This window comes from Microplitis mediator, chromosome 5 (assembly GCF_029852145.1).
Source record: "Microplitis mediator isolate UGA2020A chromosome 5, iyMicMedi2.1, whole genome shotgun sequence".
Classification (NCBI taxonomy): domain Eukaryota; kingdom Metazoa; phylum Arthropoda; class Insecta; order Hymenoptera; family Braconidae; genus Microplitis; species Microplitis mediator.
The window spans coordinates 20,445,235-20,470,658 of NC_079973.1; the positions used below are offsets into that span (position 1 = coordinate 20,445,235).

The 25,424-nt window shown below is 32.3% G+C and overlaps 1 protein-coding gene across 2 annotated transcripts in view; it reads right to left on the reverse strand.

Annotated features, from left to right (window-relative positions):
* Window positions 1–25,424, reverse strand: part of LOC130668432 (ras association domain-containing protein 4) — a 208,646-nt gene that overhangs the window by 3,919 nt on the left and 179,303 nt on the right. The window contains exons 8-9 of one of the 2 annotated variants that reach the window (XR_008990013.1): window positions 20,925–21,246; window positions 1,403–1,591 (exon numbers count right to left, since the gene is read on the reverse strand). The exons of the other annotated variant lie outside the window; for it this stretch is intronic. The gene's annotated coding sequence lies outside the window, so the exon portion shown is untranslated. The remainder of the gene's footprint in view (window positions 1–1,402; window positions 1,592–20,924; window positions 21,247–25,424) is intronic. 2 annotated transcript variants of the gene reach the window in all.

Genomic DNA, 25,424 nt, shown 5'->3' on the forward strand with positions numbered 1-25,424 from the left:
CCATAGTCATGTAGAATAAAGAATAAAGAAAAATAAATATTGCATGGACTGCACGCATCCGCATATTGTTCTCACATTGCAAAACCTCCCACTGCAAATATGGTATACATATATATATATATGTATAGTATATGGTATACATAGAGCACTATATATACAAAGCCTAGAAATTGAAACGTGACGACTGTACAGAATCGTTAAATCATCTGTCAGCACGATCACGAGGTGAATTGTGCGGTCCGTTCACAAGAGAGAAACGATCGATCTTGGATTCTCATCCAATCTGGATGCTGAGTAAATTCCGCGAAGGTGGAGATCGACTCATCCAAGTGAAGAGAAAGATAGAGGGAGTAGAATAGGCAAGAGAAGACAGCCGAGATGAGTAGTGAAACGACAGTGGCTATTATCTACACACACACACATACACACACTATACACATCAAGACTATAAGACTAAAACTAAGACAAAGACTATTTCAAATAAAGGAAAAAAAATATCCGGATAAAAAGAGAGCTCTCTGTGCGATCCCAAAGTACAGTTGAGCGCACACCTTCCACGAACACTCTTTTCCCTGGTCATGAAGTCAAGCCCGAGGCGAAGATTGCGGCGTATACAGTGCGGAAGATTCTTCGACGATAGCCCACGAGACTTCTTTACTCTCTATCCTTATCCTTTTTACCTCATCCCAGTATACATACAACATATAAGAATCGAGTCAAACAAGAGTTCGCGAAGAAGAAAGAACAACAAGAAACAAAAATGAAAAAAAAAAAAAATAAATAAGAAAGAAAGAAAGACAAGTGAATGCACACGCGGAATGAACCAGATTATTGGCTGAACCCTGACCGTGGAATTACGTATTCGGTAAAACTCGAGACCGTGGCGTCGTTTTTTATCCTGGATGCGTGCAGAGCGTTCCCACTACTTGGGTATACCTACAACGCTCACACAGGGAGATCTTTGCGGATGTACGTGGACCCGAGCATCTTAACTCTTTCTCTCTTTCCCAATGTGTGTGCTATGCAGTTTGTAGCTGTATAAATATATTGCGAGTGTGTGTGGAAGGTAACAACGGTAAGCGAGATTGTATAGCTGAAGCGCCGGCGTGAGGATGGTCCTGCTGGATGTAGTTAAGAGAAACAAGGACGGGAATAAGCTGCTGAGAATAAATTCAAGTAAGATGAGGACAAGTTGAATAAGGTGGTAGTGTCGATGCTGGTGGTGGTGGAGAAGCTAAATCGGTGGTGAAGAAAAGAGAAGTCAAGAGAGTAAGAAAGGTTTGTCTGTGGTAGGGAGGATCCGGGTCACAGATCAGCGTCCCGCGTGAGCTGAAGAGCCGTTGGATGCCCAGTCCCATCGAGAGCGCGTATCGCGAGCAAAAGGGTACCTTGTGCTTTATACCTGCTATTCTTCTCATCTTCCTCCTTCTCCTCCCCTCCTCGCGGTACCTCGTCTTATAGTCCTTCTCATGCCTCCCCCTCTTCTTCAGCAGCAACGCTTCCTCGAAGGCTCCGAGATGATCTTGACTGCGTGAGCACGTTGCGTAGCTGGAATCTGCTCCTTTCCAATCCTCGCTTCTCAGACTTTATTCTAGGCCAATGGCAATCAATTATTTTAATTATTTTTTTAAGTTAACTAATCATTATATACTTTTTTTACTTTATTTAGAAATTGTTACAGATATTTATTTACTCTACATATTATTTTATTCTTCTCGTACTTATGTAATGGAATTCGTTAATTAACATTTTTCACATAAGAATTCAACTTTTAATTATTTAAAACATCTAATGAAATCAAAAATAATTATCATAAATTTTTGTTATCTATTTAAGTTGGTATAGAATTGTAAAAGTAGTAAAATTAATAAGTTAATAAATGAGTAAGTACATTTTAAAGTTGTAAATATTAAATGCTTTTCTACTGTTTCTGTCAAAATTTGAATTATTAAAGAACATAAATTATTTAAAAACTTTAAAAGTATTTAATAATATAAATACTTTTTACGGATATTACTATTATTATTATTATTATTATTATTACTATTATTATTAAATTGTGATAAGAGATGAAGTTGAAGTGATCAGATTGCTTCAAAAGATGATTAGATTAATCAATATCTGATGATTTTTGATGGTTAATCGAACACTAACATAACTTTAATTTCAGTCTATTCTAATTTCATGCTCAGCTATTTTGATTTCAGTTTATCGAACTGGAACTATCAGTGCTGTTTAGTAGAGCACTTTGACTAAAGTTCCAAAGAGCGTAACCCGTGGAGCAACAAGCCTGTTCTCTTGTCATTTAATCAACCATCACACGCACAAAATCTCACTCGTCTTCAGTGCTAACGTGTTTTTTTTAGATTTTATTATTGTTGCACTGTAAAAAATTTGCGGAGTAAACGCGAAGTGGATGACTTTTTATTTATTCACTCCCCTTCGGAAGTTTCGGAAAATATTAATTACACGGAAAAAAATGAACTATATAAATTGAGAATGACAAGTAATATAATGATAAAGTTATCAGTAAATACCATCATTCTAAATGTTAATTTTTTTATTTGTGATTAAAACGTGAATAATTACAGGATAAGTATGAAAATTTATTGTCTATGTAAGAAAAATTACTATTTGAACTTTAAAAATCGTAACTGATACTTTGATATTTCGACATTTATATTGAGTACGGAAATAATTACGAGCTTCCTTTCCATATATTCCATATTCCATATATTCACGCGAAATGATTTTTAAAAATTATAAGCAGCTGATAATAAAACTAGAATAAATATAATTTCACTGAGTATCAAACTATTGTATGACTTACATCAGTCATACCACGAGATAACATTTCATATTGTACCGAAATATCAAATGTTCCCATAAAAACTATGTCACTGTAGCTATTCAATAATTTCATATTTTCACTATGTATTAAATATATGAAATTATAATTTAGTGTGTTACTAAAACATTTTATAAATTAAAAACATAATATTTTAAGTTAAATTATTAATATCTGAATGAATTATTTATTGAAAAAATTATGTTTCTAATTAACAGCTGTTTTTATTAAATATAAATTTATTTAAGTATTAAAACTTGTACTGCAGCTTTTACTAATATTACAAATAGATTACAACTTAAATGACAAAGGAAACTGAATGCGTGTGTTAGATTTATTTATAAAATTGCTAGGTTTGAACATGTCAGTGCGTATTCTAAAAGATTAGGTTGGTTAAAGTTAAAATCGAGGAGAGACTTTTTTATTGCTTGCCTATTTTATAAAGAAATGCATTTGAACTTTAATCAACTATTTAGATCGAAATTAGAGTTTCTGCCTGTTTTGTTACGTAGAGGAGATATTAAGCAAGACTACTGAACAATACCAAAATGTAGATCATCAATATATGAAAACTCGTTTTTAATTCATGGTATGCACTTATGGAATTCTTTACCGCCAGAACTAACGACAATGCAAACTTTTGTAGAATTTGAGACTGCTTGTTTTAATCATTTTTTGAATGTCAATAATTAATTAATTAATCTTTTTGTTAAAAAATGTAAAACATGCACATGTATATATTTTATAAGATTTTTTGTATTTTTTGGCTCTGGGATCAAATAAATATATTTATCTATCTATCTATCTATTAAAACTCCGGACCGGAGTGAATGCGGATTTAAATAAAATCCGCGTCACTCCGAAATCACTCCGCCCATAAAAAAATCCCTATTCACTCCTTGTGCGGAGTTATTTTTTTTAAGCTCCGGAACTCCGTAGATTAAAATAGAATCCGTATTCACTCCCAATTTTTAACAGCGTGTTGCTATTATTTTTCTATTCGTTTATATATTTCCTATTCATGAAACGACAATAAACGAAACGCGATGAAATATTTCGATTGTCATGATTTTATTTTAAAATTCCTCGTCTCTGTCTCCAGTCGTAAATTAAAACAATCCTGTCCTGTCCTCTATACTCTATCCAGCCCCTTTGTTTAAATAAAATTCGCCAGTCCATTCGCGGAACAAAAGATTGCGTAATTTTAACCTTCGCCGAAAGTTAAACCGCACGCACGCACGCTATTTTTTCTTCACAACTTATTTTTATTTCTAAATAAACCTAGGTTATTTATTTTTTTACACACACTTTAACCTTTTTACTCGCTTAATTGGCCAATCTTTAAATCTTTCTTTAAACTTGAATCAGCTATTAATTAAGATTGCGAAATAACTCACACGGTGGCCCCGGACGCACTTTATTTCTCTCCATTACTATTATTTTTAATTCAACTTGTTTCTTATCCCGACTTGATAAATTTATAAAAATAAATTTACTTCTTGATAAATTGCTACAAATTATATTTTATTTATAAAACATAATGTAATAACGTACAGTAATAATTGTAAAACAAAGTTATTTGAACGATTTTATTACAAAAAAAAATAAAAATAACATATTTATCGCCATTATTAACTAGGCATAATGCACAAAGGATTTTTTGATTTTCAATACTTATTGCCTGGCGATCATTGATCCTAATGCCACGTCATAAGGTCATATAACTTTCGTTCCGCTCTCTTAATCATAAAACTCCGCGAGAGCCGGAAGGTATCAATGTTTTACAGATGAGTATTTACCTGCTTTCTTTAAGTACATTTCTCATTGTTATTATTATTATTATTATTTATATACCTCCCCGGAGATAACTTGGGCATTTTTTAATTTTATGTACCCACTTTGACTGTATATGCTGCGCTGTATACTAGCAATCAATAACATTAACAATAGTAATAGTAATTATTAGTATGGTAAAAAAATTTTAAAAATAACTGATGTACGAGACATTTCAAGATTGATTGCAATTGCGTGAAAGCAAAGATGCGTAGATAAATATTTAAATTATAACTATACTTCATATACATTTGCTAACACTTCCGCTAACTTTATATATCTAGTCTGGCTTCATGCATTCTTGACGTTCAATTCTTGTATTCACGTCAAATAGTCTGTTACGTATTGGTGTGTGTGTGTATGCTGTAGTAAATTAGTATTCATGCGTATTTGTATATATGTTTGTATGTATTTAAGAGTTCATGAGCAGGATCCTCGGCCGCACCTAATATAAGACTTTTCAACTGTGACCAACTGCATCAGAGTACAACGAATGATTCACGCTACTCAAGATAATACTCATTACTAGTTATTTAAAACATTTGATAATTAAAAATGATTAATTTCCTATTAAAAATAAAATAGATTTCATTTTTATTTTAAATATTTATGTGTAATTACACAAGTTGATGTAAAATGTTTAATTGCAGTAAAAAAAATTTGATTAAAATATGTAATACAATTATGCCTGAAGCATATAAAATATATATGAATTTAAAAAAAAATTAAACGAAAACAGTTGAAAAGTATTCGTTATCGTTCAATTGAATTTAATCCCACGCTCTATTTTATTTTATCATCAGTCGCAATTTATACTCGCGCATACCCTCGATCAAGTCCGCGTAGTACTCATCTCTCTTTTATTATTATTATTATTATTTTTTTTTTTTAAATATACCATCTCACTCATTTAATACATCTTCTCTTTCTTTCGCAGACCCGATGGGTGTATACAACAGTCGCGAGAGATGATCGCGCGGAGATCTCGTTTCTCCCAACGGAGTTCACGTTCGAGACCGCGAGGTCATTGGGCAGCCTGCCCGACAACAAATCATGGCTAATGATCTACTCGTACCTTTTCCATGCCCTGCCGTACTGCTGTACTTTACCGAGGTAAGTCTCTCTTTTATATATATATATATATAGTAAGTAAATAACTAAAGCAAGTAAAAGAGGAAAAGGTAAGGACGGAAGGAAGGAAGACGAAGTGTAATACAGCTTCACTCTACTGATCTTAAACTCACCAGTCTTATATTACACAGGACCGGAGTCTTCATGTATATATTTCTCCGACAGAGAAAAGGATCTTATGACAAAGCGGAACGGGCGTGCATTTCACTCCCACAGCATTTCTTGTCCTCCTGTATCTCCAAGATCCCTTCTACTATCACCTCTCAACTCGTGACTTGCGTAATTAAATATATTGCAATTATACCCGAGACTCCGAGCCCTTTGGACCAATTAGCTTTGAGCGTTAATTATTTCACTGTCGTCGTCGTTGTAATAATAAAACGCGCTTCACTAATACATTAATGTAATGCTACGATTAATATTTAAATTACTACTCTCATTTGTCAATTGTTTATTTTATTTTTAAATTAAATATTCTTCCTTAGTATTTAATTCCAATGTATATACATTTGGATACTTGTTTAACGTGTTGTTCAAGAAGTTGGCGACAATCTTTGTCGCTGGCAATCTTACTTAGTATTATATTCTTAAATGAAAAAAGTATATTTATATATATTTATATATAAGACTGAACTAATACAAGATGAGGATTTCTCCTTCGTGTAATCGTAATTTCCAATTTAAGTGGCGAGTGGATCGAAAATTGTCCAGCGAATCTCAAGGAGAATAAGAAAAGGAAGAAATAAAAATAAGGAGAAGAATAAGAAAAAAAAAATAAGAGTAGATCGATATAGAAAGAAAACGGGACACACCGAGTACTCAACGCTCTCTTACTCTCGAGTATCCAATTAGATGGGAAAGACGACAGGAGCGTCGTCGTCGTAGTCGTTGTCTTCGCGTGGGTGCGCTGCTCAAGAAGACGGACCAATAATTATGAACCGACGATGACCCTGCACTGGAGATCCTGGGATTAAGAACAGAACTAGTCGGTTTTATGTAGTCGCGAGCATGAGTAGGGTGGCCACACGCTTTTCTTTTATATGTATATGTATGTGTTTACTTGGACCCTCGATTGCCGATAGAGAATTTATGACGCTCGATTTATGACCACTCGTATAGATCAAATCTGCTTTGTTTATAGTTTTTTTTGTTGTTTATTTAATAATGTTTTTGTGTTTGTTAATTACTTTTTTGTTGGATGCTGGAGGTTCTGAATGTAAAGGATCAGATTTTTATGTTTAATGATGGAAAGGCTCGTGTGTTCTTGTTGGAGTTGTATGTCGATGCTGAAGTAGCCGGAGCGAACGAGGACATCCACGTGGGTCAGATGGGGTCAGTGCGACGCAAAGAAGTTACAAGCGCCGTGCACAACTCTCGGTGTATATATAATATAAAAGGGCCTAGTATATCGTTCTCTTTCGAGTGTATTGGAGTGTAGAGTCCGGGGATATTGTGCAAGTCGGCGGTGGCGGTGCCAGCGGTGTGTGTGCCCGCACGAGAAAACGGATCGGAGGCACGAGCGCACGCGAATGAATCGAGATCCTGCTGAAGAGATACGAATACCTAATCGTACATTCCGGATTGCCCGGATTCATGTATTATCGCTTTATCTCAGAGTCTCGTCCGGGTTTAAAGAACACGCGTGTGGAAAATTTACTTTTGTACCCTTAAATTTTTTTTAATTAGGTTTAAGTTATTGTGAATTTTTTTTTGTTTCCAAAAATTTACAAACTGAACTTAAGTCGCAAGATTCAAAACTTTTGAGTTTACTTTTAAAATATTTATGAAATTTCAAAAAAAAATTTTTTATTGATTGAAAAAATTATTCAATTAATAGATTATAATTTTTTTGAATGCAAAATTAATTTTAGATAAAATTAAAAAAAAAAAAAATTGATTACAGCTTAAAATAATTTTTTTTTATATTATAAAAAATTTATAAATGAAATTACAGTGAAGCAATTTATCGATTTCGTTTCGAGATCGTCGTGATGATGATGGGGTATGATTATCCTGCTACAGAAATTTCCAAGGGTCACGTTTGCAAGCTTGTCGATTTATTTTTTTTATCATTTATTTATTTATTTTCATGACTTTTTTTTATCATTCCTTTGTGTCCCGCACGCACGTGCGTCTGAGCAAGGCAACTACGTGAATTGCGAGAATGGAAGCTGAATGTAAACGCAAGCCAAGGGATACTTACAGAGGACAAGAGTAAGATGAACAGTGTAAGTACTAAAAAAGGATAAATATATGGCATATAAAGATGAGACAGAAAAAAGTAAAGTACGAATACGAAAAAATGAAAAATACAAAAAAAAATAGTTGAGAAAGAAGAAGTCGTGGACGCAGTGGGCGGTTCCGCGTGCGTGCGTGATCGTGATCAGGATCGTGAGGTAAGATAGTGAGGTCGCCATCATACGCCTCTCACGTCTTCCAGGGTGGTCCAAAATGCTTGCAGACACTATTATAATAATACAACAGACGCTTTATTGGTCTATACTTTCTATTCTTATAGAAATCTATTAAACAATGGACACTTTAACTCACTAATGTAATTTTTAATAAAAAAATTATTATTTTAAATGTTTTTTTTACCCCAGTCTTCTCTAGTAGGAGAGAGGGGGTCAAAATGAACCCCCCAAAAATTTTTGTTTAAATTAAATGATTCGAGAATAAGGAGCCCTTACGAAGAGTTTGAGATTGTGCTCGTCTAGAAAAAAAAATCTTATGAACTTGAATTTGAAATTAATTATGTTTTTAAAAGCATGAAAATAATCTGGAATTTGAACCAAGACCATGTCCGCTACGCGCCCAGTGCTTTTCGAGTTGAGCTATCCGAGCTTATACCATAGTCCGTTTAATTTAACTGTATACAAAACATTAAAATAATAACGCGCGAAAAATCAATATTTTGAAAAATTTATCAATTAGCTTTTAAGATGAAATAAAATAATAACCGGATTTCAGTAGATTTTTTAAAGAACCCATTTTGCCCCAAATTTTTTATTTTTCGAGCATATTGATTACACAGAAAAAACAGATATCTTGAGTCAAGAAAATATTTTTGAAGACAAACGTTTGCGGGAACCAAGTCAAGATTTTCTTGAGCCAAGAGAATTCGTCTTGGTTGGAGAAGATTTCTACTTTATCTGAGAAAATTTAGGTCTCCAAAATAATTTTCTTGAATCAAGAATATTTACCTTCAGTCGAGAATTTTTTTTTTGTGTGTACGAATTGATGGCAGAAGACTAGAAAAAGTAAAAAGGATAAAAAAAAGCAAATTTTAAAACTTTTTTTAGGGAGGCCATTTTGCCCCAAATCTGAAGATTTTCAATTCACAGCAAACGCGACATATTGAGACCAAATACATGGTAAGGGGCCAGAAAGAAGTGAGACCCCCCCCTCTTCCCCTATTTAAAGAAAATTATATGAATTCTTTAATACATTTAATATTTAATTGAATTAAAATTTCACGAGTATAATTCTTTTTTCAACTCAGACAGAGAACGAAAGTTCAAATAAAAAATAATTTTTTTAATAAAAAAATTAAAATAACGAAACGTTACTAACTTTAATAATTCGTATGTCTGACACATATCATCCTAATCAAATAAACATCGTAGTGGTCGATCGAAATTATTCATCTTTCTGTAATTTGATTCATTAAATAGAAGTTGTAATTTTCTGATATGTGACACATTTAATCAAGTTGTCGCTGAATATTTAAAATAATTATAATTTTATCATTATCCAATGGTACAAAATTAAATAATTAAATTAGCAAATTTGCAAGTGGAAATTGGGCCAAGATTTATTTATGAATTTTATAATTCATGATGAAAATATTATTTATTTTTAAATATTTTAATGGATTATCACTTAAAAAATTAAGAGAATGTTTGAATTAAATTTTAATATTGACATTTCTTCTTTAATTAATCAGGATAATTTACGACTGTTTCCTGTAGTTTATTAAATTATTTTATAAAACATTATTCATATTTTTATCATTCATATTTTATCTCACAGTTAACTGACGTATCATTTTTTCCATTTGACTCGAAGTATTTTAGTAATTTTACTTTTCATCCCTGAAACTGTTTTAATTTTTCAATTATTTTATTTAAGAAAAAAAAAAAAAATTCAATCGATTTGAAATTTTTCGGGACATAAAGTATAGAAAAAAAAATCAATTATGAATTTTATTTTTCCCAGAGCTCGAGATAAAAGAAAGAGGTAGAAAAATAATTTCATTGTTAGATAGAATTAAAAAGAAAATTTCATTTCAATTATCTTCGGGTGCACGTTCAATCCACAGTCGTCATTTCTATTTTTTTTTTTTTTTTTTCTTAATTTTTTTATTCGTTTGGATCGCCTCATTACTAACTCGACACGTGGCGCGACAGAACGTCACGTCCAGGCTCACGAACCAGCTATCGAGGGTTATTTCATTCCCTATTGAAACGCGGCGCTGGCTAGAGAAATTCCTTCTTGTAAGAACGTTCGAACATTCGAGTATCCTGACTATCACACATCTCTTATTTACCAGCACACTGGTGGCTACAACTAAGAACAAAAATAAAAAAAAAAACTGCTATAGAGGTAAGATAAAAAATAAAATAAAATTTTACTGAATGAAGGTACGGAAAAGAAGACAAGAGCCGAATTTAAAGAAATCTCAATGATGTCACATAAAATGAAGAAGGTGTAGATGAGGTTATTGTCGTATGAAAAAATTTTCTACAAGAGGACGTATTGGATTCTGTCACGTTTCACATTTGCACGCACCGAGGATTTTTTGAGGAAAAAAAATTAAAAGTAAAAGACGCAGCAAAGAAGAAGAAGAAAGAGAATAAGGTTATAGAAATAGTGCTGATTCTTTTTTCTGCTCTCGCAAAAGCTGATCACAGCGTGATCGTGCCGTCTTTGCTTCGACGTGATGCAGCGTGACGTCTTTATGTGCTCTACCACTCTCTACTCGGGTTTACCTTTTCCTCTAGCTCTCTCATTCTCGCATTTATCCGATTCCTATATTACCCCCTCAGTCTCTCCTCTTACTTTGGTACATCACATCGTGCTGGTACGATAGCATCGATCGATCAGAGCTCTCGGTACTCTTGGATACCGAGCTGTCTTTTTTCTTCGCGTGACTTATTATTTATCGCACATTCTCCTTCTCTTTCTCGGTTTACCAAAAAAATAAAACGTTTAGGTTCATTTAATGTCTTTGTCGTCTATTAAAAATAATGTATAGATAACGTTATATTTATATAATATATTTATTTTATCATTATCCTATAATTCATTCAAATAAATAGATAATTAGCTTAAATATTGAAAACATTGTTCTAATTCGTTTTCACCATACCTGCGCCGAAAGTTTACATTCCTGCCCTGTTTAGAGGGAAAAAAGTTCTTTTCTTTTATGAGAAAAAAAATGATAAAAATTAGCACATGCGCCATTCTTCTCTCAAACAGAGGCTGAAATTTAAACTTTCAGGTGCAGATATGGTAAAAAAGTGTATACACATCACGAAGGAAGGTAGGACCCCATGCAGGAGCTGCCAGAGTTGAACGACGGGGCCCTACTTGGCCCAGCACAGGGGAACCTAGCTTTGGCACACCTATATTGGCCCATGCTTGGCTCAAGATTGAGTACTCATTTCTGTCCGTTACAATGATTACCCGGGCTTGGGCCAAGACTGGGTAACTTAGCCTTGGTCATTCAATGGCAAGCCAGACTTGGGCCAAGACTGGGTAACCGAGCCTTGGCCATCCAAAGGCAAGCCAGACTTGGGCCAATACTTGGGTAACCTAACATTGGCCGTTCAATGGCAAACCAGACTTAGGCCAAGGCTGGGTAACCTAGCCTTGACCATTCAATGGCAACCCAGACTTGGGCCAAAATAGGACTACCCAAGTTTGGCTATACCTATGGTTTAATAAGTAGATCATATAAATGTATCAGTTCAACATTAGTAGATTCGTCTAGTAGCTACCGTTCGGACCCAGCAATCAGAAGGACGGCAGTTCGCGCCCAGAGTCCAGCAGAATTGTAACCGAGTTTTTTTCACATCATTCACCTCCTTTAAATAATTTAAACGTTGATGATCATAAATTCTACGAAGTTAATAATAATAAAATTTTTTTTAAATTAAATTTATTCGTTTCCTCGATGCATGGGCAAGGTCTGGCAACGAAGCATGGGCCAGGTCTAGCAACCAAGTCCGGCCTAGTGTTATCATTCCAGAGTCCTACCAAAGCTGGGCCAAAGCTGGCTTACAAGCTTGGCTCAAGTATGTAGAACCTTGGCCCAAGCCTGGACCCGTCGTACCCGTCGTACGAAAATTGTACTCATGGTCATAATAATTTTTGCATGTGTTTATTTCGATTTCCGTCAGGTGGCCAACGTGGTCCAGCTTTACTATGACACCATAGCATTTCAAACAAGAATACTTTCTCCGTGTACGGAGTAAATAGGGAGATTGTTTTTCTGGAGGAGTGAATTGGATTTTATTCAAATCCGCATTCACTCTGATTCGAAGTTCTAATACTAAAATAAACTCTCTTTGGGGGAGTTAATTTCACTCCGAACTGGAGTTATAATATTAAAATAAACTCTCTTTCGGAGTGAATTTTACTTCAAGAGGTTTAAATAAATATACAGTCATCCGCTCCGCATTCACTCCGGGTTTAATCCGCGTTTACTCCGCAATTTTTCACGATGTAAAGACGCGCAGAAAATTTTTAATTAAATGAAAAAATTAAAACATGTATATTTTTTTAACTCAATTTGATTCGTAAAAAATAAAAAATATTTAGTACAATAAAAGCAATTTAAAACTACAAAATGTGATAAATACCCACGAATTTTTAGCTGATAATAAATAAAAAATTATTAAAAGATTTATGTTTTTTTTTTCATTAATTCTAATCATAAGTAATAGCCAGTAAAGATAAAATTTCTAGCCTGAGGAATTGATATCTAATACACAAGCACATTTTTTAATGTTAACTTTTGTTATTGATTGCAGTCAGTCGTCTGCAGTACGTTAAATACAATAAAAGTTTGATAATTATAAAAATGTGTTCAATAAAAAAACAGTTATTATTTATTGAAACCATAATACTTGCAGTGATTATTATTAATGGAAAAAACGTACCGTTGTATGATTTGTCTGGTGGTGACATAGTTAATACAAAATATTTGAAAAAATTATCAACTAAAATTTATGGGAATATATTTGACGGTCATAAAGAAAAAAAATTTTTTCATATTGAGGACTTTACAGAGAATCCTGAGATTGTTTTCTACAAAGAAGAATGTTTACCGTATCAATCTTTAGAATCATTTTATCGTCCAAAAATTACCATTGATAATTTGATGTTAGATACGACAGAAAATTTCTTTGACTCAAAAAGACTATATTACAATTACTTTGGCATTAAACAAGATTATATTAATGATCGATATTCGTATGGTATTGTCAAATTATGTAAGATTGTAGAATCACAATATTTAAACGTTAAAGTGTTTGATGATAACAGTTTTCCAATCATGGATAAACACATCAATTATAAATTATTGCTTGATCAAACAGCTATTTTACGATTCAAACAAAAAAATCATACGCATATTGTGTCATCTATAAATACTGGGGACTGTCTACTTCAAGTAAGAACTTGTTTATAATCAGGAGTGAATTCGGACTTCATTTCAATCAGAATTCACTCCGTCACTCGGAGTTCCGGAGTTTAAAAAAAATCACTCCGCATAAGGAGTGAATAGGGATTTTTTTATGGGCGAAGTGATTTTATTTAAATCCGCCTTCACTCTGGGCCGGAGTTTTAATACTTAAATAAATTTAGAGGAGTGTGGGGCACGAAGGCCCCCCTCAAAAATTAGTTAAAAAATTTTTTTTTAATTTTCCGTCAAAAGTTATGACCTCTATAATGTCTTTATCATATTTCAGGCCAATATGTGATATGTGGGGCACAATGGACCACTCGAAAAAAAAAATGGAACGAAAAATTTTTATTTTCCTGGGGCACGGCGGCCTCCTAACCAAAAAATTATTAAAAAAAATTTTGGGGGGCCGTGCCCCAGGAAAAAGAAAAATTTTTTCGTTATAATTTTTTTTTTCGAGTGGTCCATTGTGCCCCACATATCATATATTGGCCTAAAATATGATAAAAACATTATAGAGGTCATAACTTGACGGAAAATAAAAAAAAAAAAATATTTACGTCATAAGGCCGTGAAGTGGCGGTTTTCTGACAGCGACGATATTTCGATATGAGCTTAAGGTTTGTGGCGGGAAGGTTCGAAACGGGCGTAATTTTAACGTCCGAGGCGTAGCTGAGCCACAAAAAAGAACAAGCCGGATTGAGGGGGTCTTCGTGCCCCAGGCTTCCCTATATTTAATAGAAACAGCTGTTAATTATAAACATAATTATTTCGATAAATAATTCATTCAGATTTTAACAATTAAACTTAAATTATTATGTTTTAGATTTATGAAATGTTTTAGTAACTCACTAAATTATAATTTCATATATATAATATAGGTACACAGTGAAAATATGAAATTATTGAATAGCTATAGTGACATAGTTTTTATGGGAATATTTTGTATTTCGGTACTATATGAAATGTAATCTCGTAGCATGACTGATGTAAATCATATGACAGTTTGTGACTCAGTGGAATTATATTTGTTCAAGTTTTATTACAGCTGCTTATAATTTTAAAAAATCATTTCGCGTGAATATATGGAAAGGGAGCTCGTAATTATTTCCGTACTCAATATAAATGTCAAAATATCAAAGACCTAAGCTCACTATGCATCAGTAATTTTTTTTTATAATTAATATTTTCCGAAACTCCCTTTCAGAGTGAAATTCACTTCAAGGGAATGAAATAAATAAAAAATCATCCACTTCACGATAACTCCGAAAATTTCTTACAGTGTAACATTCATAAAATTTAAATTGCAGGTTTATGTTAACAAAGCAGATGTATGTAATTTAGCAGATGAATGCCGAGCAAAAATAGATATTCAAAACTATTTTTTCCAATCTTTTCTACATACAAGCCGCGTAATAATTGCTAGCAATAGTTCCAGTCGTGAAAATATCATTAATGATTATTTGAATAAATCTGGAAATTCACTTTTAAAATTAATAGATTTTCCAAAGAAATCATACAACAATATGTTGAATCTTCTTACTAAACGATTTGTTATTGATCTTGAATTACATTCGCTTCCTAAATTACCGAAAAGAACAAAAGAGAAATTGGTAACTTACACAAGCTTGGTCTCATTTTTAAAACCAGGTGACATTATTAATGTTGATGATCTAACAAAAATCGATTCATCTATAATAATCGATAATATATTAGTTGACATACACGATGAAACAACTGAACCATCTTCATCAGTTGAATATAGTAATTGTTATGAATATATTGAAAATGAACATGTCAAACTAGATTTCGTAAATTATAAATCATACGCACATTATCGCGCAGAATCTTATTATAAATTCAACGTTTTTGAAGAAACAGTCAAATTCAAACACTACGGGGTCGATCGCAAATATTTGGCTGAAAATTATAGGTGTGTTAAGATAACGGTCTGCTCTAAATTTGAAAGACGTAAAATAATTATTCCATCTATTCATGCTATCAATCTTGACAAGAAAGCCATTTATAAAACAAATTTCTTGGACAGTGAAAATATCGTCTTACGTTTTATGATAGGAAATGAAACTCATTATGTCGCTCGCACAGAAAATGGCAATTGCTTGTTTCAGGTAATTTAATATTCATTATTTCTTTAAGTGTTTTGTTATTTTGAAATAATTTTATTGTGTTTAAGGCATTGATATATCCAAATGACGAGAACAGCCAGGAAGATAATAAAATAAATTCACCTCTTTTATACATAGGTAAAATATTATCAGCAATTAATGATACTGTCCTCGAAAACTGGGCAGAAAATTATGTCAAAAATTTTAATTCTTCTTACAAAACTTTAATGGGCGTGATAAATAATCCTGATTTTGAAAAACGCTTTTTATCAGAAATAAATCGGAAGAAGTATGGCAGTGCTCTCATAAATGTTTATATAGACGAACTGCATTAAATGTCTTGAGTTTTATAAAAAACGATTTACTACTCATCAATAATGATATCAGTCAATTAATAGTAACCCTTTCAAAAAAATACATATAGGAATCCAACCTAGATTCCTATGAAGGTTTCCACCTAGGAATCTAAGCTGGATACCCATATGGTTTCCTACACGATAAGAAATGCATGGCAGATACTAAAATAGTATGTGAAATATTCCAAGACAGTATTGTAACGAGTCCCAGAAGTATGGCGTTATTTACTATACTGTATAGTATACTGGAGCTATTGTATTGCTCACACTTATGCATAGCAGGCACAGCGAAAGAGCATGGCCCTGAGACCCATACTACAATGCCGAGGGCACAATGCTACTAGTTTTTCCCGTCATTCATTCTGGTGTATCAATTAATGTATACTAACGTATTACCAACAAAACTATATAGATGTCGTTACACTAGGTTTATCTGCCAGGAGCATTGTGGATACGGCAACGCAGTACGGGTCTGACGACAATACTGACATTGCGGCGTCCGCGACTACTATTGCCAATGTTACTATTCCTGCAATGGTTGAATCATCTATGCATACAATTTTATAACATATAAAAATCTTTGATACCATACAGTATGGCGTTCACGCCCATACTGGCATAGTGATATCCGCAAAATATTTCTTACCGTGTGGATCTATTGTATTGCTCACAAGTATGCATAGCAGGCACGGCAAAACAGCATGGTCCTGAGACCCATACTACAATGCCGAGAGCACAATGCTACTAGTTTTTCCCGCCATAATTTTTGGCGTGACAATCGATGTGTACTACCGTATTACCACCAAAACTATATAGATGTAGTTAGACTAAAATTATCTGCCGAAAACATTGTGGATGCGGCAATGCAGTATGGGCCTGACGGCCATACTGACATTGTGGCGTCCGCGACAACTATCGCAAATGTTACAGTTCCCGCAATGATCGAATCATCTATGCATACAATTTTACAACGTACAGAAATTTTGAATACCATACAGTATGGCGTTCACGCCCATACTGGCTTAGTAATATCTGCAAAATATTTCTTACCGTGTATAGGAATCCAACACAGATTCATGTAGTATCAATAAACGATAGACGTCGAAATCCAGATACCCTTGATTCTACAGAAAATACTTATATAGAAACCCAGATTCCTATATGAACATTCCACAAAGAAATCCATATATTCCTACGTCAATTCCTATGGATTCTTACATAAATCCATACTTATCTATATAAATTCCTATGAGTTCCGAAGCAATCCCACATGGATTTTTTCGATAGGGAAGTTTAAATTTTAACTTGCAACTACTGGTTACTCAATTTTATTGAGTGAAAAAAAAAGATATTTTAAGTATGAAAATAAATTCTAATGATTAATCAACAAATTGTAATTGTTTTCTTTGATTAACATAAAAATTATCGCCTAAAGTATTACATGTTTTTGTTTCGGACATTTTTGATCCAAGTTTTATTTGTTTTTTTAACAATCATTCACTATCCGTCAGAAATACAAAAATAAATTCATAAAAATTTGCGAAAAAAAATGTAAGTTTTGAAACTGTGCTTCAGATTTTTTTACAATTGTAAAAGTTGTGTCTTTTTTTCGTTAATAATTCATAATCCTAAAAAAATCGTCTTAGAGCTATCACTGAGCTCCTTTACTTGATGGGAAATAATCTATCCAAGAAGACATGACATTGAGATCGATGATAAAAATTTTTCTAAAACAGATTTTGGGAACAAAAAAAAAAAAATTGAATATTTATTCTTTGCTATTTTTTAATTTACTAATGATAATTTGAAATAAATTTTCAAAATCATAACTGTACAGTCATAACTAGAAAATGTTTTTCATTGGAGCATTTGAACATCAAAAAATATTTTAATACAATTTTTCAATTTATTTGTATTTTTGGTTGTATATTTTTTTAACTATAAGTCTGTGGTAAAAAAATTATAGAAAATAGCTCGATACAAAGCATTTGAATGGAAACTAAAACCAACAAGATTCAATGAGTAAAAGCGATGTAGAGGATTGTTTTAGTTCTAAAACCGCATCATATATCGTTCATTTAACTTTTATTTTTTATATTCTCATTCATACCCAAAATTGATATTGAAATAGAAATTGAATTGAAAACGATGTTTTTCTTAAAATAATGAAAAATATAAAACTATTTTATTTTTTTAACCGAAATTATCTTTTTATCAATATGGAATAGAGATAAAGATTAAGTTTAAGGTAAACTAGGGAGGAACGGAGATGAAAGTATATTGCAAATAGCAAATGAACCAAAAGTAATCCGCAAAATGTGCAATCGTTTAATAGTAGAGAATTTCGTGATATTTTTACTCAATCAGAAGCATACCGCCAACGCGCATCGATAATTGCCGAATGCTCCCTCTGCCTTCTCTCTTCAATGAGAGGCAGAGAGTAAGCCCATTTAAAATCTGTAACGCGTTTAGTTTGATGAGTAGTTTGGTGAGTCGTGCAATTTAACGGCATTAAATTGCCATCCCATTTCCGCCCGTCAATTGATTTATTGTATGACGAATTTTGCGATTACTAAATTAACCAACCTATCCAATACATTTATATATTTTTAAACCGCATTTTATATTTTCAGAGAAATTAGTGTATTATCAAAAAATTTAAAATACTTACAAAAATAACTAACAATTCAAGTTTTCTTGTTGTTACTTTTGAATGTAAAACAATCCGAGGAAAATAAATTATATGTAGAACTTGAAAGTACGCAGATATCATTTTTTGAGAATTTTTATCCCAGTAGATTTACAAAGATGTGAAGTTCACAAATGATCATGCATGCGAATTAGATCTAGTACATCTGAATAGATAAATATATATCTCTTGAGATTATGGAAATCAAATTTTAGTAAATTGAGGTCTAACAAGATCGAATTAGGTTAGACTAAATATAAGGATGATTCTGTATTATCTTTGTTAGAGAACCAATTCCCTACTTATAAAAAGAAAGACAAAACTTTTTGTTTCAATATATATATTATGAGAAATTTTCTTGATTTTCAAGCTATGACTTTATGGAAATCGGGAAAAAAGTGTTTTCAAAGCAAATAGAATCGAAAAATTTTAAATATTGATTACTTATAATCAAGAAAAGGAAAATTATCTGTCTTATATCTACAGAGTAAATAATTTTAGTCTAAAAATGGCCCCCAAATCCGTTACACGGCAGTGTACACGGAGAGAAATATATGGTTACCGTTCCTAGTACGTTTATGAAATACCATCCCATACCTTTATGGTAATGATTATTTGGAATTATGGGATATAGGCCCATACTTTCTGGAAAAAGCTCCCATAAGTATGGGAACAATCCCATCATTATGGTAACAGTTCCCATATCGCATGTGAAAGAATTATGGTGATAGTTGCCATATATTATGGTAATTGTTACTATATATTGTAGTAATGGTTACCATAATATTATGATAATGATTACTATAATATTATAGTAATGATAACTATAATATATATGAGTGCCGTTCTTATAATCGACATTTAAAAAAAACCGGTAACCATGCATTATAGGAACCATTCCCATAATATATTGTAATTGTTATCATAAATTCCTCGCCGGGTAATGTGAAAAAAACGATGTTAATTATCGATCCTGTCATTTTAACACGGTGTAATCTACTTTTTAACACCATTATTCTGTGTTACTCGTTATAATATTGATTAAAATTATCATAAATTATACATTCACGCGCTTGACAGTGTACATATTTTTAATTCACACCGCCTAAATTTAATACGATATTTGGTGTTTTTTTCACACCAAAATTTTTACACCGACTCATTTACACAACATCGAGTCCAAAAATTTTTTACATCGTATACGCTGTAAATCTAAGTACTTCACACAAACCGTTTATTCTTAATCCAAAACATTTTAGTCACTTTTTGACCCTTCAAAGCGTTTTAAATTTCCCATACCAGTGTATAAAAAAATTAAACACTTCCAAGTGTTTCATAAATAACTGAAATACTTTGCATAACAAGATACTTGCGTAAATCCCATCCCATTATCGCTACGCTTGAATTTATCTCCCGTCAAATTATATCAGATTAATCAAAATAACTTTTTTGATTCCTGTTAAAATAAAACAAAGGCTCGAAAACTTTGTCTGACAAGGTCTGACTGAAGCTTGACTACTATTGGGTGATCCCCGGTGCTTGTATTATAATATATATATATATATATAAATATATAGTCAATACATGTATAAATTGAGAGAACCACCATAAGTGAGACAAGTAAGTGATGTAGTAAGAGAGGAGAGAACTAAAAGCAGTAAAGGCATGTATATATAAGGGGTGGAGCTGAAACTCTGCGCAATAATTCAACTTGACTGTGTTATTCAGCTCGCGATAAGGTTGTTATTAAGAGGACACCAATAACCTCAGCAATACAGCTCTATTACTGCGCACCGTTAATGGATCAGTAAGTTGAACTATCGATTTACGGACATGATTTATGTTAATTCACTATACTCTGCACTCAAATGCACTGAACTGCACTTTGGTATAGAGCTTTTAAATAAAAATAAAATAGACAGTTTAACCATCTCACTCCTTTAGCTCTTAACTCTTTAGCTATCGCCTGTGAAGTTAAATCTGTAAGTGAGTTAAGCTCATAGACATTTATCTATATACATATATATAATATGATCCAATATACCGCAATAAATATTATGTTTTTTACTGACCAATAATTATTAGTTAACAATAATGGTAGTAAAATATGTTAGTGATTAGTTAGTAATATTAATAGCCATTTTTTTTCAAAGAGTGACACACGATAATTGCTTATCATCATCAATCATTAATAACGTTTTTTAAAACCATTTAATACACATATGTATGTTGTATTTAATTTGTTACTCACCATAATTTAACACGGCTGATATATTTTTCATTATCCGTTTAACGTTTTTTCCGATACTCAGATATCGAATGCGAGTTGTAAACGTGATAGATGAGTGAGTATGCACTCAATATCCACACACTTATTCTGCCAACCACCAGCAAATATATCTATATATGTATGTGTGTATATGAGCATAAGAAGATAGCCGATAGTTTCTTGTATTACTTGAACGAATACAGCAAATCATCCACATCCGGGGTAACGATTTTACTGATGACTACTCGTTTACGCGAAATTCTCACGGTATATTCGTGTTAATTTCAAACACTCTTTCGTGACTCTGAAACATTTTCAAAGAAATTAAATTTAATTTTTATTTTATCGACTATAAATCTTAATATATTCATCGCTTTTTTTCAAATTTTTTAAATTATTACTCTTGAGGTTTTTAGTGAAATTACATAAATTTTTTTTAAATATCTATATTTAAATATAATTTATACGGCATTAATTTTTTTTAAATAACTACATCTTTTAAAAATGTGCTTGAGTATGTGGTCAGTAGTTTAGGGGTCAAAGTTGTAAAAAAAAAAAAAAATGACTTCATTAAATATTTGATTAGTCAATATTTTCTTATAGGTCACAGATTTATTGTAAATAGAATAATAATAATAGCAAAAGTATAAAAAAAAATACATAAATCATAGAAGATGGTCCCTCGTTATTTACGCCACTGTCTCAGGTTTGAAAGAGATCGTGAGTCAGCTAGAGAGGTCCCGGTTGGGTTCGCTGCTCGATTGCAACGCGCAGAGTAGAGATCTTCGCTCGATTTTAAATTAGCCGACTTTTAATACGCGTGCTATTGCATGTTCCACGGATACGCTTCGTGCGCGTTAGCATCCTCATCCTCAACCTCAGGCTTTCCTCTCACGCCCCCCCAAGTGTATACGGCAATTCATTTGCCATCCTCTCGAGGCTCGAGCTAGCGATACTTGTGTACCACCAAGCATCCACTACGCCAGAGCTTCGAGGTTTCGCTGATGGCAATTACCTACCCCAATGTCACTATTTTTATCGCCTCTATTTTTATATACCGACGTGGAAATTAATTACTTACTAATAAATACATTGTTTGGCTCAAGATAAATAAATTTATCTACGATTGTTCTTAAATTTATTTCGATATAATTATTTTAGTGTACTCAATAAATCAATGACATTGATCAGTTAATGGAACTTCAGCCATTTCAATATCAATTAACGGATAATTAACCTAATTGTTATCTTCGTATAAAATGTATGATTTTACGGAATAATATATAAGTACGTTTTAATGTTAACTCATTAGTTTATTAAATTATGACTCAAATTTCAAGCTGATAAATTACTTAGTAATGATGGAAGTTTTAAAAGTTTTCTAAAATTATTTGGTTACCTAATTGACATTTATAAGTTTTATTTACATCTGCATCTGCAACGGCATTGCAATCGACGTGAAGCTTTTAATAAATAAGTCAGAAGAAATAATTTAACCAACGATTATTAAAAAAATGAATTTATTATGAATTCTTATTCAACTCTTAAATTATTAATTTGATTTTTAATTTTCGTTCTTATTTTCAGTTTAATTTTTTTTTTAATTTTCGCTTTATTAACTTAGATGTCGCTCTTTTTTTCAAACCTATACTGTTACGCTAGTGCTGCTGCCAGTAGTAAGATAGAGAAAAAAAAAATAATAATAGTCAAAATAAAAATGGCAGCTAAATTTTTCGCGAATAATCAATTTTACGTTTTTAATTAACGACAATTAAACTAAAAGGATTTAGATTATGATTTTTAATAGAGTTCTTGTGATAAAGAATACAAAGATAATAAAAAAAAGTCAGGCTGATTAATTGTGTCTATCGGGAATTATCGTGTTTACTAATAAGTTTCATACACAAAAAGAAGTTACCCATACAAAGTCACCGAGCTTCGAAATTTTCCCATAGATCGGCCGATGCCTGGTTTGCAATGATTGGCCAATAAATGGCTAACTATACTGGCCTGTGCATGGTGAATCATTGGCAGTCGTCTTTTTGCTTATACAAATGGCGCACAATTAACAGCCGTTCGTTGGCCAACGGTTTGATCGAGTGTTCTTTGCACAAGCGCTACTTTCTTTATATTAGCTGATTCTGTGTCCGTTATTTATTTTCTCAATTTATATAAATGATTATTTCAAATTTGATTAAAGAACAAATCTTACATTTCAATTTCATTCACCATGTCAGAGGTTCATATCAACGCGTAGAAACGCGAATTCATCATTTTTATTTAGTATAATTGTTATTAAATAATTGAGATAAATTAAGCTTTGGCTGATGCTTGATACCAAGCTTTGGCCGATGATTGATTGCCACGATTGGCGAATGCTTGCGACTGCCATGCTTGGCATACCGTTATCATCCGCTATTTAGCCGATCTTCGACCGATGCTTCAAAATTGGTAGCCATTCACGACCCAGTAAGAGGCCGATTTTTTTATTTTTGTATGGATATTTTTGCTTTTAGTCGATAATTTTTTTTTCTGTGTACACGACAATTGACAACTCATGTTTCTGTGATTAAAATAATTTGCATTTAATTAATAGAATAATTAATCAACTTTAATATTGGGTCAAAATTATTCTTGAATAAATTGTCCTTCTGTTAGTATACAATTTAACTCATTTTAGTGTAATCAAATGAGTGTAGAGATAATTTAGTGTAAATAAATTAATCGAAAATAATAGATCGATCATGAAGCAGCCTCAGCGATTCGCGCGATATTCGTTTTTTCAAATGTTATTTCAAAGAAAATATTGTTAATTTTAATGATACATATTTCTGAGTAAATTATTAGAAAAAATTGTGATCAATATTGTATTTTCATTTTAAAAAATATTGAACATCATTAAATTGAGTGATATTTTATGTAGTAGCTGTTATAAAAGATTTCTAAAGGGGTTCAATTTTTCACAGCGGCAAAACTAAATTGCAAGGTAACCGATATTTTGCTTGGAGCGAGCACACGCGCCTTGACACAAGATTGTGATGAAAAAAAAACACACACTTGCTTACATCATACATAAACATGAAAATAAATTTACCGAGATATTCTAGTAAGATAAAAGTTTATCGCCAAGATTAGTATTGTGGTGAATTTAAAATGATATAACAGTTGATGGCCTGAATTTATTAATTAAATAAAAATATATTTTTACAAATGCAGTTAAGAGCGTACAGTAAGAGTTGAGGGCAATGGCTGACTTTCTCGCAGTTTAAAGCCGCAAGGCACCAATTTTCGCGCAAGTACGAAAATTGCACGATGCCTCCACATACATTATCGCGGTTGTACCTAATAGACGCCCGACCACTTCATTCTTTACTCGTACTCATACTCATCCTCATTCTCTTTAACTTCCACTTCCTATATTTTGCATCACGCCATTTATTTTTTTCCCACTTTTTTTTTTAATTCCATTCTTCATTCCTCATTATTACGCATTTTAATTTTATTCAAAACTCTTATTAACGACTTTATTACTTCTGCATAATTATTTTTAAATTGGAGTGTAAATTTTTTTTAATTAAAACTCAGTTTTAGTTACAAGAAAAATATTTATATCTGTAACTTAAGTATTAGTACATACTGGTAGTGTTTAATGTTGATACTGGAATGTGTACGTGAAATAACTGGTCATTAGGCAGTTCATCGCAAAAGGCACGTGACACATCGCGGGTGGCTAATAAATGGTCTGCTACCAAGAATTAAAATCTCTATTATAGGCACGAGTGTAATTTACAGACTGTGCTATCTAGTAAGTTTTTAAATTACTCGAGGAATTACACTCTATCAACTTTTTAAAAAAATTTTTTTTTAATTGTGCGGCTATACTTAGCCAGTCATTTTTTTATGTAATTAAATTCGAGGCATGAATTGTGACATTTATTTTAAAATTTTTCTACTGTATGACTATAGAAGACTCGATAAAAAAAAAAAAAATTAATGGTCACACAGTTTAAAAAAACCATCATTGTAGTTTTTATTTCAAGAAATGGTTAAAAGGTATATCAGAGTTCATTAATTCAATCACCGTAAATACCTGCTGTCAAAAGTATTTATCATTATTCATTTTATTACAAGAGAGAACATACACAAAAGATATTCGCGACGACAGTTGATAAAATTACATCATGGATTTGCGTATAGTATCCATGTACCAATAGACTTCATAAGTATGACCCTTTTCATTGCTGCAGAAAGTGCTGACCTATGACACGCATATTATAAACGTTTTACTGTACATTTATAATATATACATATATTTATACAATACATTGAATATGTAGGTGTGTATGTGTCTATAGATGTATATGTTCATACAGTAAGTGTATTAGTGTTGTTATAAGCGTTTTAAAACAGACTGCCTGGAGGACTGTAGAGTATGAGTTGTACTCTGAGAGGACTTAGTCGTTTGTGTCTTTGTCAGGTTTA